The sequence below is a fragment of the Python bivittatus genome, unplaced genomic scaffold (genome assembly GCF_059951505.1).
Source record: "Python bivittatus isolate LINGU-HERP-01145 unplaced genomic scaffold, Pbiv_v1 ctg000700_np1212, whole genome shotgun sequence".
Taxonomy (NCBI): Eukaryota; Metazoa; Chordata; class Lepidosauria; order Squamata; family Pythonidae; genus Python; species Python bivittatus.
Window position 1 is genome coordinate 16,288,418 of NW_028277098.1, and position 12,000 is coordinate 16,300,417.

The window sequence follows — 12,000 nt, forward strand, 5'->3', positions numbered from 1 at the left end:
GCCTTCAAGACAGCAGTGAAGACCTGGTTTTTCCCCCAGGCACTGGGGCCATGAAGTTGGTAAAGCTGACACAGGGTGGCTGGATGCAACAACTTTTATCAGGCCCTCAACGCTGTTTATTGTTTTAAATGGTCATTTTATTGTATTGTGTTTTTATTTTGTTCACCACCCAGAGTTCCTTTTGGAAGGAGAGGAGAGGAGAGGAGAGGAGAGGAGAGGAGAGGAGGAGGGAGGGAGGGAGGGGCTAGGATATTTGCAGCCCTGATAGAATGGAATGCAAAATACAGAGGCTGAAAACTGTTGGGACCTTAAGAGAATAATACACTTCTTTTCTTCCAACACTAGAGGTCATTCTCAAAAAAGAACTGAGAGCGTCTTAACTGGAATTTGCGATGTTGCCAATCATCACAGGAAGGAAAGAGGAAAGGTCTCCCTCCCAAGATAGGAACTTGATGCCACCTGTTTCCTGGGATCAGTGGGTAAAATAACTAGAAAGAGGGTGGGCCTCCCAAGTGGGGTTGTCCTGCTCTCCAGTGAGTGGCCTGACTGATGTGAACAAGGACGTGTCCCTGAAGAAAAACGTTTTTATGCTATTTTCTGAATAAGATGCTGGCCTTAGTTTTTAAAACATAGTGAGTGTAGGTTAACTTATGCATAAAAGTCACCCACTGGGGGAGATGGCTGGCATGCAAATTTAATAAATAAATAAATAAATAAATAAAATAATATGGCAACTTATCCTAATTGTGATGTGTACCAGGTTCTGGGTAACCATTTCAGAATGGAAGGAAAAATGAAAAGTTGAAAATAGGCTGAAGCCAGAGAGGCTTGCAAAAACAATTAGACAAGAGCTTAGACATGAGGAAGGAAAGTCTGGAAATAGCTATATAAATGTGATATATAAGTAAAAAATAAATAAATAAACAGCCACGTAAGGCCTGCAGAGACAAATGTCAGATTCTTGGAGAAGTTCAGTGCAACTTTTGGAGACCCAAAGGGAATAAATCAGAAGCCAGAAAACCTATATAGACATAGCATAGTTTCCCTGTGGCAAAGATCAATCTAAAAAATGGGCAAGATACAAAAAACAGCCTGAGTGAGGAAGTGGGAAACGAAAACAGTAAAGGCCAGCAATATATTATTAATAACAGCAATAACCTGTCCTAGACAATCTGTTTTTCTTTTTTTATTATATATTTTAAAAGAATATAGGAAATAGATAATACAAATACAAGTACAAATTTAAAAGATTATAAAGAATATATAATACAGATAATCAGATATAAGCAGTGAAATATAGGTGGATAGCCAACAAATCGGAAATATCATATCAACAATGTATTCTAATACACAATTAAAAGTTTATAATACTATAAGGCATTTCATATCCATCCAGAGTTGCTTTGTGAGATGGATGGCTATATAAATGTGCTGTATAAATAAATATAAATAAAACATCCACTTTATAATCAAAATATGTTCCTATTAAGCTTTAAACCCAAGGCACTTTGTTAACACAATTCAAATAATTAAAGAAGAGAAATTGTAAGTGATAAGTGCTGTAGTTTATATGTCAAGGTGACATATAAATTCTAAAACCTGAATTTTGGATGTGACACAATGCCACATATAAAATTGTAATCTAAAAGTGATTTCCAAATAGAATTGAATTCTAATCAGATTTACTTTTTAAATATGAAGTTATTCTTGATGTCAAAGTATACTCCTTTGGTTGACCATTCTTCTGAAGAGGGGATCAAAGATCTTTTCCCAAAAAAGGCATATGGAATCCTTACCACCATTAACGTAAACAATGGCAGTTCAGTATATTTTGAAGGAATATATTGTTTAGGGATATTTAATAAAAATACCTTAAAATGAAATGGGATTACAACTTTCAGAATTTGTTCCATTCTGCAGTGAACCATTTTCCAGTATTGTTGAGCTTTACATTTTTACCACGTATGGAAAAAGATCCAACCTGGTTGTTACATTTCTAGCATTTTTCAGAAAATAAATTACTCATTTTAGCAATCAAGGCTGGAGTGAAACATCTTCTATCAGTTCTGAGTATAATATTCAAGGTAAATTTGATGTTCTTATTCCATTGAAATTCCCACTGTAGCATCTCTATGACTATGTTCAAATTCCGCATCCATTTAATCGTACAGTTTTTGACTTATTCAGGTTCTGAGTTGTATTTCACTAATAAATTATACACTGTGCCTAACAAATGTTCAGCATTATAAGATTTTTGACAATCTGAACAACCAGAAAGGGCAGAATAGGGTATCTTCCTAACTGTGTCATCAATAAGAATAGAACAGAACTTCCACCTAAGTGTGAAAGTATATAGAAAGGTTAGCTATATCACAAATATTTGGGAACTGGTTGATGACAAGAAAATATCAGATTGAGGCAGTTGAACAACAGAAATGTTTCCTGTCTCCTTTTTTTCTAAAAGTCATCCTGAACAATGACCAGGGATGTCTTCAGCCATTGATCCTTCTGTCCCCACAAGACAAATAATCCAGTTCTAGTTATCTCTTTCTCAGGCACAGACTCATAATTATGCATTGGCAACTAATTTAGGGATGGCTGGGTCTGTATTTCCAGCTAAGACAGCTGGAGGCCTGTCGATTCCACTTTCTTTCCCTTTTTTCCAATAAGGAGTGAAAAGAACAAAATAACAACAACAAAAACTGCTACTTGTGACATAGTGGCATAGTCAGGTTTGTTTCATTGCAGTCAAATTTGGGACCAGGATACAGATTGTGACCATGGAATGTGAAAACCAAAGCAACCATTGATACACAGTGCCTAGAGAAGCCCCATTTCTACATGGATTCTCTTGCACTTGGTCTTATATCAAGAAAAGTAAGAGTTAATAAATCTCACTCATTAATTAATTAATTGGCTAGTTAATCCTACAGCTCCCATGATATTGCTTAGTGGGTACAATTAGTTCAGCCCTATGAATCACTGGATATGTTCAAGGCTAAATCTAACCCTTTGGATACAAATACTGGTTGTCCTCATTTAGCAACCACAATTGGGACTGGAAATTCCATCACTAAGCAAAGAGGTCACTAAATGGGAAATAATGAGACTGTGACTGTGCTTTCCTTTCCCCCATGAGACTGCTAGAGAGGGGAAGGAGGAAAAATGGGTCAGGCACAGGAGAGATTGCCTACAGAAATTGCTTGGCTTTTTTTCTAAATCTAAAATGGATTCCCCAATTCTCTCTCTCTCTCTCTCTCTCTCTTTCTCTTTCTCTCTCTCTCTCTTTCTCTCTCTCTCTCTCTCTCTCACACACACACACACACACTGAATATTTACAGAAATGGGTGTACCACTGAACACAGCTACTAAGCTGAAACATTTTTCTTAACACTTTTCTAAGATGTTTCTTTGTTAAAATACCCATTCAGAAAAAACTACTTTATTATTTTCTAGGTATTCACAACTTGTGTGTGTGCGCATGTGGTGACCATGATTTACTCCTCAAACTTCCCAGAATAATACTTGGATTCAGGTCATAATGGAGGGTGCAAATTGATGGCCAGATCTCCAACACTACTGACTGATGACACCAATGATGATGAGCCATCAAGTCAGTGCCAACTCTTAGAGACCGCATAGATTTTCTCCATGACAATCTGTCCCCAACCTGGTCCTTCAGATCCTCCAATGTTGCACCTATTGCACTGTAATTGAGCCCATCCATCTTGCTGCTGATCATCTCTTTTCTTTCCTTCCATCTTTCCCAGCATTACGGATTTTTCAAGCAAGCTAGGTCTTTGCATAGTGTGTCCAAACTATGATAATTTGAGTCTTGCCATTTGTCTCTCAAGTAAGAACTTTGGATTGATTTATTTGATCATCCATTTGTTTGTTTTCTTGGTTATCCATGGTATTCTCAGGAGTCTTCTCCAACACCAAAGTTCAAAATGTCCATACTCTTTCTATTCTTCATCTTCAAAGTCCACCAGGACTACTGCTGCCACTTAAAATCACACACACAGGAAAAAAAAACCTTAGAAAAAAAAACACGTTAAGCTATTGCGTTGCTAAATGTAAACCTTATTCCTGAGAAATGGTAGGCAAATTTCTCCACCTCCTGGAAAAAGGTTTTGAAATAGTTCTTCCCCTATTAGTCTGGCCACAAAATTGAAGAAGATTTTGAGAAGCCCTTTGTAAACAAAACAGACCATTTCAGAATCATATAGCTTATGATCTGTTGCTGTTGGTGTAATAAGACTACAGTGCATACCTAGGAAGGTTAGAAAAGAAAAGAAAAAGAATTTCTGCTGATGGAGAATATGAGATAATCCTTCTGCCTGTTTTCTCCCATTGTAACAATGACTGAATCATGGCAGTGTATGGAATCTCTCTCTCTCTCTCTCTTTCTCTCTCTCTCTCTCTCTCTCTCTCTCTCTCACACACACACACACACACACACACACACACAGATGGAACCCAGTAGATTTAAAGGGTTACAAGCAATGTATTGAATAGACAGCTCTAACAAGAACAATAGCAGAACTACAGCATCATTGATAATTCTGGCTAAATCCTGTTGGATATTATGTGTTTTTTCTTGATTGGCCAAAGGCTGTAATAAAATATGTTGTTGTTGCTGCTGTATGCATTTTTTTTTTTTTTTTACGAAACAACTTGAGCCAAATAATGTGGAGTGAACTATTATGGCACCTTTTTCTGACTGATTCCTACTGTAGCATGGAAATAGGATCCAAGAGTGTGGGGCTGGGAAACAGGTCATTCAGCAATATAGCATTTGAAAGAGTGGGTATTTGTGTGTATGGCATTGATTTTTATGCCTCTGAGACAAATATGACTCGACCTCTACTTACAGCTGTTTTTGAGATCTGAAGCTCATGGGGCTTGATTTCCATGGACCTCCTTGGAAGAGGAAGTGGACTTCTGGGCACACAGCAGGTCCTGATGGAACCAGGGTGCTTTGGCATCTAGGAAAGATTTTGGAAAACAGGTAGGAAGATACAAGCCATACCCCATCTTAGGATTAGGTCATATCTGACACAATTATATATCCTTGACCAGACCTGATTCAGAACATTTTATTGCTTGAGAAGGAATGGTGACTGGTATCCACACAACTCACCCACATAATGATGCCTATTATTCAATGCTGGCCAATCTAGTTTCTCACATGAGGCAGAATTTTCCACCTCTCCCTACTCCTGGCAATACAACTGAACAATAGCAAACTAAAGAGCCAGTTTGGTGTAGTGGTTAAAGGCATCAGGCTAGAAACCGGGAGTCTGTGAGTTCTAGTCTTGCCTGAGGCACAAAGCCAGCTGGGTAACTTTGGGTCACTCATTCTTTCTCAGCCCTAGGAAGAAAACAATGGCAAACAATTTCTAAAAATGTTGCCAAGAAAAGAAAACAAGATTGACTCAAAGGCGTATGCACACAACTGCCCCCCCAACCCCTATCCACCAATACACACATTAAAAAAAGAAAAAAAATCATTTACCAATTGCAAGGAGATTGTAGAATTAGTTTAGAGATGGGTGATGACAGCAAACAGACCAAACCTTAATCAACAAGACAGAAGTCTTTTGGGTGGGGAAAACTGCTGATTTGGATAAAGGATTCACATGGTATAGGATAAAATCTCACTTCCCTTAAAAGGATCAGGTTCATAATCAGGGCCTGATTATCTTCAAGATCACGCGCTCCAATCTACCTGTACTGTAAGATGTGGGAGGATGGCCCTGCAGAGAGGTCCCATCTCCTGTGGACTTCCATTTGCAGGGACCCCATAGCACAGTCTTCTCAGTGGCGGCACCCTTCCTGTAGAATAACTTGCCCCTGTATGTACAGAATATAACTTTCCTGATGAGCATCTGCAGAGGAAGAGAGCATTTGGGAGATGTTAAATTCGGTACCTGCCATGCAGAACATATTTTATTTCTTTCATTAGGGATGAGTGAATCTGTTCATTTTGTTTTCTCTCAGATTCGTATTTTTCATTGGTTCATCCCATTTCTATACCAATATGAGATATTTTTTAAAGTATAAATAAAACAGTGCATGCCTTTTTGTACGCATTTCTCCAACACATTTGTCACTGTAATGTTGCTTTATCTATAATTATAGCTCTCAGATCATATATGTTAGTACATTATTCTCCTAAATATATGCATTTGTTATGTAGTTTTTTCCCAAGTATGTGTTATGTGAATAGGTGAACTGTTAACCTAATTCATGTTCAGATATAAAGTGAACAATTTTTCCCCCATCCCTACTTATACTAAATGAGTACCAGCTGTATTTGTTTCTGGTTTCCTTGAGCTAGGGTGACCAGATTTCAAAGAGTAAGACAGCAACACATTAATCTATATAATTTACATTCTTGGTAATGTTAATCCATAACTTATTTCCAAAGATCCCTGAGCAAAAAATCAAGAATATGATTACCTGCTGCCATTTCTATAATGATTTCTGCCTCAATTACTTAAGTCAGGACTACCATATCAGGCTGCAAACATTTATATAGCCACTAGATAGCACCAAAGAATTAGAATAAGTCTTTCTCTTTGCTGCCACCTAGTGCCTGGGCAGATTTTACAACCAACATATGTTAGTTCTACTCAGGTTTCCCCCAGAGCAAAAAGCGACAAGCGGAAGCTGTTTCCCATGTTGTGGTTTGCCCAAGCCTTGTGCTGCTGCTATCCAGCTGTCCCAAAAACCAGGACATTTTCTGGTTTTGTGGGTGGGACTGGAGCCCAGGATCCCCCTCCCTCCCCCCCCAGATTATTCTCTTGCAAATTCAGGATGTCTTGGGCCAGTTCAAAGTACTGAATTTTAAACCCTAAAATTGTTAGTTGGCTGATTGGAAGGACTATCTATATCCTTAATCCTCTAAAAAGGGACTATTGTGCCTATAATCCACAGCTGCTAAAAAAAGAAAACAATATGAGGGTTTGGTAATTTTATTTGGAAGTCAGACTATGAGGAAGTCAGTGGGGAAGACATATGAAGTTGTGGGGTGGAGTAGTGTAAGGCAAAGTGTCATTTAAATTTGAATCTTCAGGACTCAAGGTTATATGGAGAACTCCAGATGGAAGACGGGAGAGTAAAAAGAAGGTTTTTTATTTATTTAATCTTAGGTAGATTGTCTGCTTCCTGAGCAAGCCATTTTTCTGTAGACAGCAATGTGTATATCCCATATACACATACATCTTACATATATGGTGTGTGTTTATGTGTGCGCATATCCCTGTCTCCTCCTTTTTTAAAATAGAGAAATGCAAATTTCTATTACCAGTGCTCCTTGAATAAAAGGCCCCAAACATTGCCGTTCTCCTATTTCTTTCCCATTCTTTATTAATTGACACAATTCAGAGGTGTGGTTGATGGATCTGACATAGCCCAGGACTCGTTCTATCAGTTTTCCCAGGATTAACATTCACCTGGGGATGCTTTTTCTCTGCAGGGCAAGAGACATGTTGAAGCATCATTAGATTGGCAACCCTCTGCCTTAGCAGTCAAAGATAGCAGCCGCTGTGGAGATTAAACCTTTTCTGATAGGGCATGGCAGGTGATAATGGAAGACTCACAAAAGGAAATGGGCTGCTTTCAAGTGCTCCAAAGATTCCCTTTCTATCAAAAAGAAGCTTTGGGCGAACAGTAAAGTAATATCAGATTTTTAAAAATGCCTGAACAATGCTTGCATTTGAGATCTTTGCAAAATTAATTAAACCACTTGATGTTCCTCCATTGCTAGTCTTCAAATGGAACATTTTGTTCATTACTTTTCAATTTTCATTATTCTTCCCTGTTCTCAGTCTCAGGAACTAATACAGGTAGTTGCAAATCTGCCTTGAAGAATATTTTAGCAGGAGAACTCATTCCTGCTGGAGAATTCACCAGTCTCAGCTTACTGCAATAAAAGCTAACTTGAAAAATCCCAAAGGATCATCTCTAGGCCCATACAAATCAGTCCTGATTCAATTCTCTTTGGAGATTGGAGACTTGAGGAGGGCATGGTTTGATTCAAACATCTGCATCAAGATTTGAGAGCAAGCTGACTTGATTTGAGTTTAAGATTCATATTTAAAAAAAAAAAATTCTTTCATAAACTATAAAAGAAAAGCATAACAATCCTGGCAATACTTCATATTTTGGGCAGAATGAGATGAAAATGGGACATTTATGTTTAGAACATTAATTTTTAGAGCACTGTTTTTTAATCTCAGCAATTTTAGGATGCGTGAACTTCGACTCCCAGAAGTCCCAGAAGCAGCCAACATGCCTTCTAGGGAATTCTGGGAGTTGAAGTCCACCGTTCGTAAAGTTGCTGAAGTTGGGAAACACTACTTTAGAGGACATTAACTTTGTCAGGTTTCAGCCAAATACCTTCAATGGTTTCACCACAATAAATGGTTGGATATATTCCTCTTGGACTTCTTTTAAGGCAGAAATAGTAGAGATAAGGAAAGGAGAGCACAACAGCATTTTGTTTTCTCACAAAAAGCCCACGTTGTGCTGATTGAACCAATGCAGAAAGTATCCTGCTCCAACCTAAAAATAAAAACTTTCAAAAACTAGAAACATAAGTTATTTTTTGGTGGGGGCGGGGAGCCAGGCTTGGCATGACACTAAAGAATACTAGTTGACTTGCCCTTGTGATATAGCTTTCCTCAGGGGGAGTTGTAGGGTATGGTCCAAAATTCAGGGAGGTAGCTGCAAGGGTGTGATCAAAGTTCTGCATGTGCAACACACATAAAAAAACAAGCAGCACTTTGATCACACCATCATGGCCGGCATCTTAACTTTTTGGAACTTTTGCTGCTTCTGGTCACTGGGCATTGCAGGATGCTAGAAGGGATGGCACTGCTTAGATGGGATGCCAGTTTGGGCCAGACATATTGGCAAACCTTGGCTAGGATTTGGATGCATCCAGGGTGTGGTTTGTTGGAAATCCTCTAAGTGAGTTACTTAATAGGCAGCTAAAGAAGGATCACATAGGGAGATACAGTGACACAGAGAAGTGGCATTTGTACCTCAATTCACAATGAATTTCAGCTGTGAATTGTCAGAAGTGTTGGTAATTAAATAATGACATGTATTTAATGTCCACAGGGCGTCTTATATATGGAATGGAACTCATATATTTCAGGAAACTACTGTTGCATAAGGGACCAAACTAGAATTTCAGAAGTCTGCAGTACAAATGTTGTTTCTACCAAATTCAGACTAATCATTGTGAAACATGTCCCAATATAATGACGCCATCCCACACATATGGTTCTGTGAGTCATGAGAGAAAAGTTTCTATTTTAATTCTAAAATTGTTTTTCTAGATTTCTGAAATTACAACACAGTAAGTCTTGAGACTCTGTAACGTGTTCCGCCCCCATATTTTTTCTGCTATTTTTGCTTGATATCCAATGAAGAAAAGTTCTAGAAATCTTGCTGATTGTTGTATCTTTTCTTGTAGGTCTTCACAAATGTATTGTCCGTTGAAACTATTGATTTTTTTAAAGATATAAATATACCAAGATGAGTATAAACATTTTCTAAATAGCACAATTCATTTTAAAGGTTTGTTTCATAGCAAATTCATGAATAATCCCCCCAGATAAATTATTTCACAAGTTTACAAAACAACTACTAAAAAAAATAGTTTTGATGTGTTATTGTTATTACACTGTAATAGAAGTCCTACTATTTTGATGAACACTCATTTTCTGAAACTTAGTCTGGCTTGCACAGTCATTGGCAGTGTGTAAAATTCTAAATGGAAACAGACTTGATAAAAATGAATTGCAATTGTTTATTGTAAATCTCAGGATTGACAATGAAGCTCAAGCTCAGATACTTTGGTCACCTAATGCGAAGAGAGGAGTCTTTGGAAAAGACCCTGATGCTGGGAAAGATTGAAGGCAAAAGGAGAAGAGGACAGCAGAGGATGAGATGGTTAGATAGCATCACTGAAGCAATGAGCATGAAACTGAGCAAACTCAGGGAGGCAATGAAGGACAGGAAGGCCTGGCGTGATATGGTTCATGGGGTCACGAAGAGTCGGACATGACTTAACGACTGAACAACAACAAAAATTGTAAATCTCAGATAGTAAATTAAGGCAGTTCATAGTTTTCATAGAATTACATTTGTTTTGTTCAGATGCTTCTACACTCCTTTGGATTAGTGTCCCTAATTATGGTATTTGTTCTGAGAAGTATCCACCTATCCTTTACAAGCACAGTGAACTGTGGGTTACAGAGTTCTTGAGAAAACATGGCAGAGAGGGAAGTAAGAGATTTCACAAGTCCTAGTTTAACTGCACAAGCACACTGTTCCTCTCCATTCCAGAAAAGGACCTAAGTCTTATGCTGGTTTATGAGCATAATAAAGACTTGACTTGACTTGACTTGACTTGACTTGACTTGACTTGACTTGACTTGACTTGACTTGACTTGATTTGATTTGATTTGAAAAGGCCTAAGCCAGCAACTCATTGTTCAGACTGTTGTTTGCTCTGTCTGAAAGATCTTTCAAACTGGCTCCTGAAAATCTCACAAGAACTGGATAATAAAAATGCAGGGGGAAAAAAAATAAAGATGCTTAACTGTGAATTTAGCTTCAGTTCCTATCCTCATGGTGATGGGATTACACTCCAGGATGGGCCTCTCTAGATCTTTGAGCAAATAGTATCCTTTTGTACCACTCTTTCCTGCTATATATGAGCTCTTCACTTTTGCCATGATATTGCTGTGACTCAGTCCTCAGCCTCAGACATCTCCTGTCATCGGATAATATGATAAATCAAGTGCTGTTAATATATTGGTTATCTCCTATGAATATCAGAAAATAGCTTTCAATATGTTTTAGTATATATTATTTACACATGAAACTAAGTTAAAACAATGCTATGTAAGCATGCTTAGACTATTCTTCTGGCATGTGCAAATCAAGGCAGCCTTGCTGCATTCTTTTTTTGGGGGGGGGGTACTATTTTAAATGCATTAATTTATTTTAAATAGTTTCTGCTACAATGGGATACATCTATGGTAACACTTAACCAACTTTGTCTGGGCTTGGCGGGTAAGCAGGGTTTGGCTTGGTTAGTTCTTGGATGGAAGACCACCAGTGAATTCTAGGTCCATAATCTAAACTGAAAAATTGAAAATAGCCTGCTGGAAAAAGGCAGTGACAAATCACATTGGTAGTGACCTATTTTGCACCGCATACTAAACTAAAAGCAAACCTTCCACAATATGGCTTAGCCTTATATGTGAACCAGTTCAGTCTCCCCAGGTGTAGAAGAACCATGGAAGTGCTAAGCCATTTTCCTTAGTTCCATAAGAACCAAAGGTTGCTCAACAGCTGTGTTCTGGAAGAATAAACCTGTGATTTATTTATTTATTAAATTTTTATTGCCACCCAATACTTCAAGAGTTTGTATTATGAGGAGCTAGGAATGGTGGATATGGTTTCCCTAAATTATATCCATCTTTTGGGAAAGAGAATCCAAATGCTATTTCATTATTTCATCTTATTCCACTCTGCCTCTTCTTTAAGACAGTGTTGTCAATTGGCACATACTATAGACTGTCCAGCAAGTGAGTTTAGTTTCTCAGTGGTAATATATTCAAAATGAAACAACTAATACTGTATTATCTTCAACCTCAATATATTTGGTGTGCTGTGGTTACTCTCACCCTCTTTCAATGGAATTGTTGTCAGGGGGATATCTATCCATATCTGTTTGAAGTTGTTGAATGTTTAACCAACTTAAAACTAGCTATTTCATGTCAGGACATTGGTATCCCAGTGGTATCTCCCAGCAGATACACAAAGCATGTTGCTTTGCTTTGTTTTTTTAACTGAAGAAATAATACATCAAGCCAAGGACTAAAACAAGACAAAAACAAAGAAAAAGAATTAAATATGCAAGTGTGGATAGACAGTAAAATGCATACATGATTTTAAGGAGAAATGCAAACA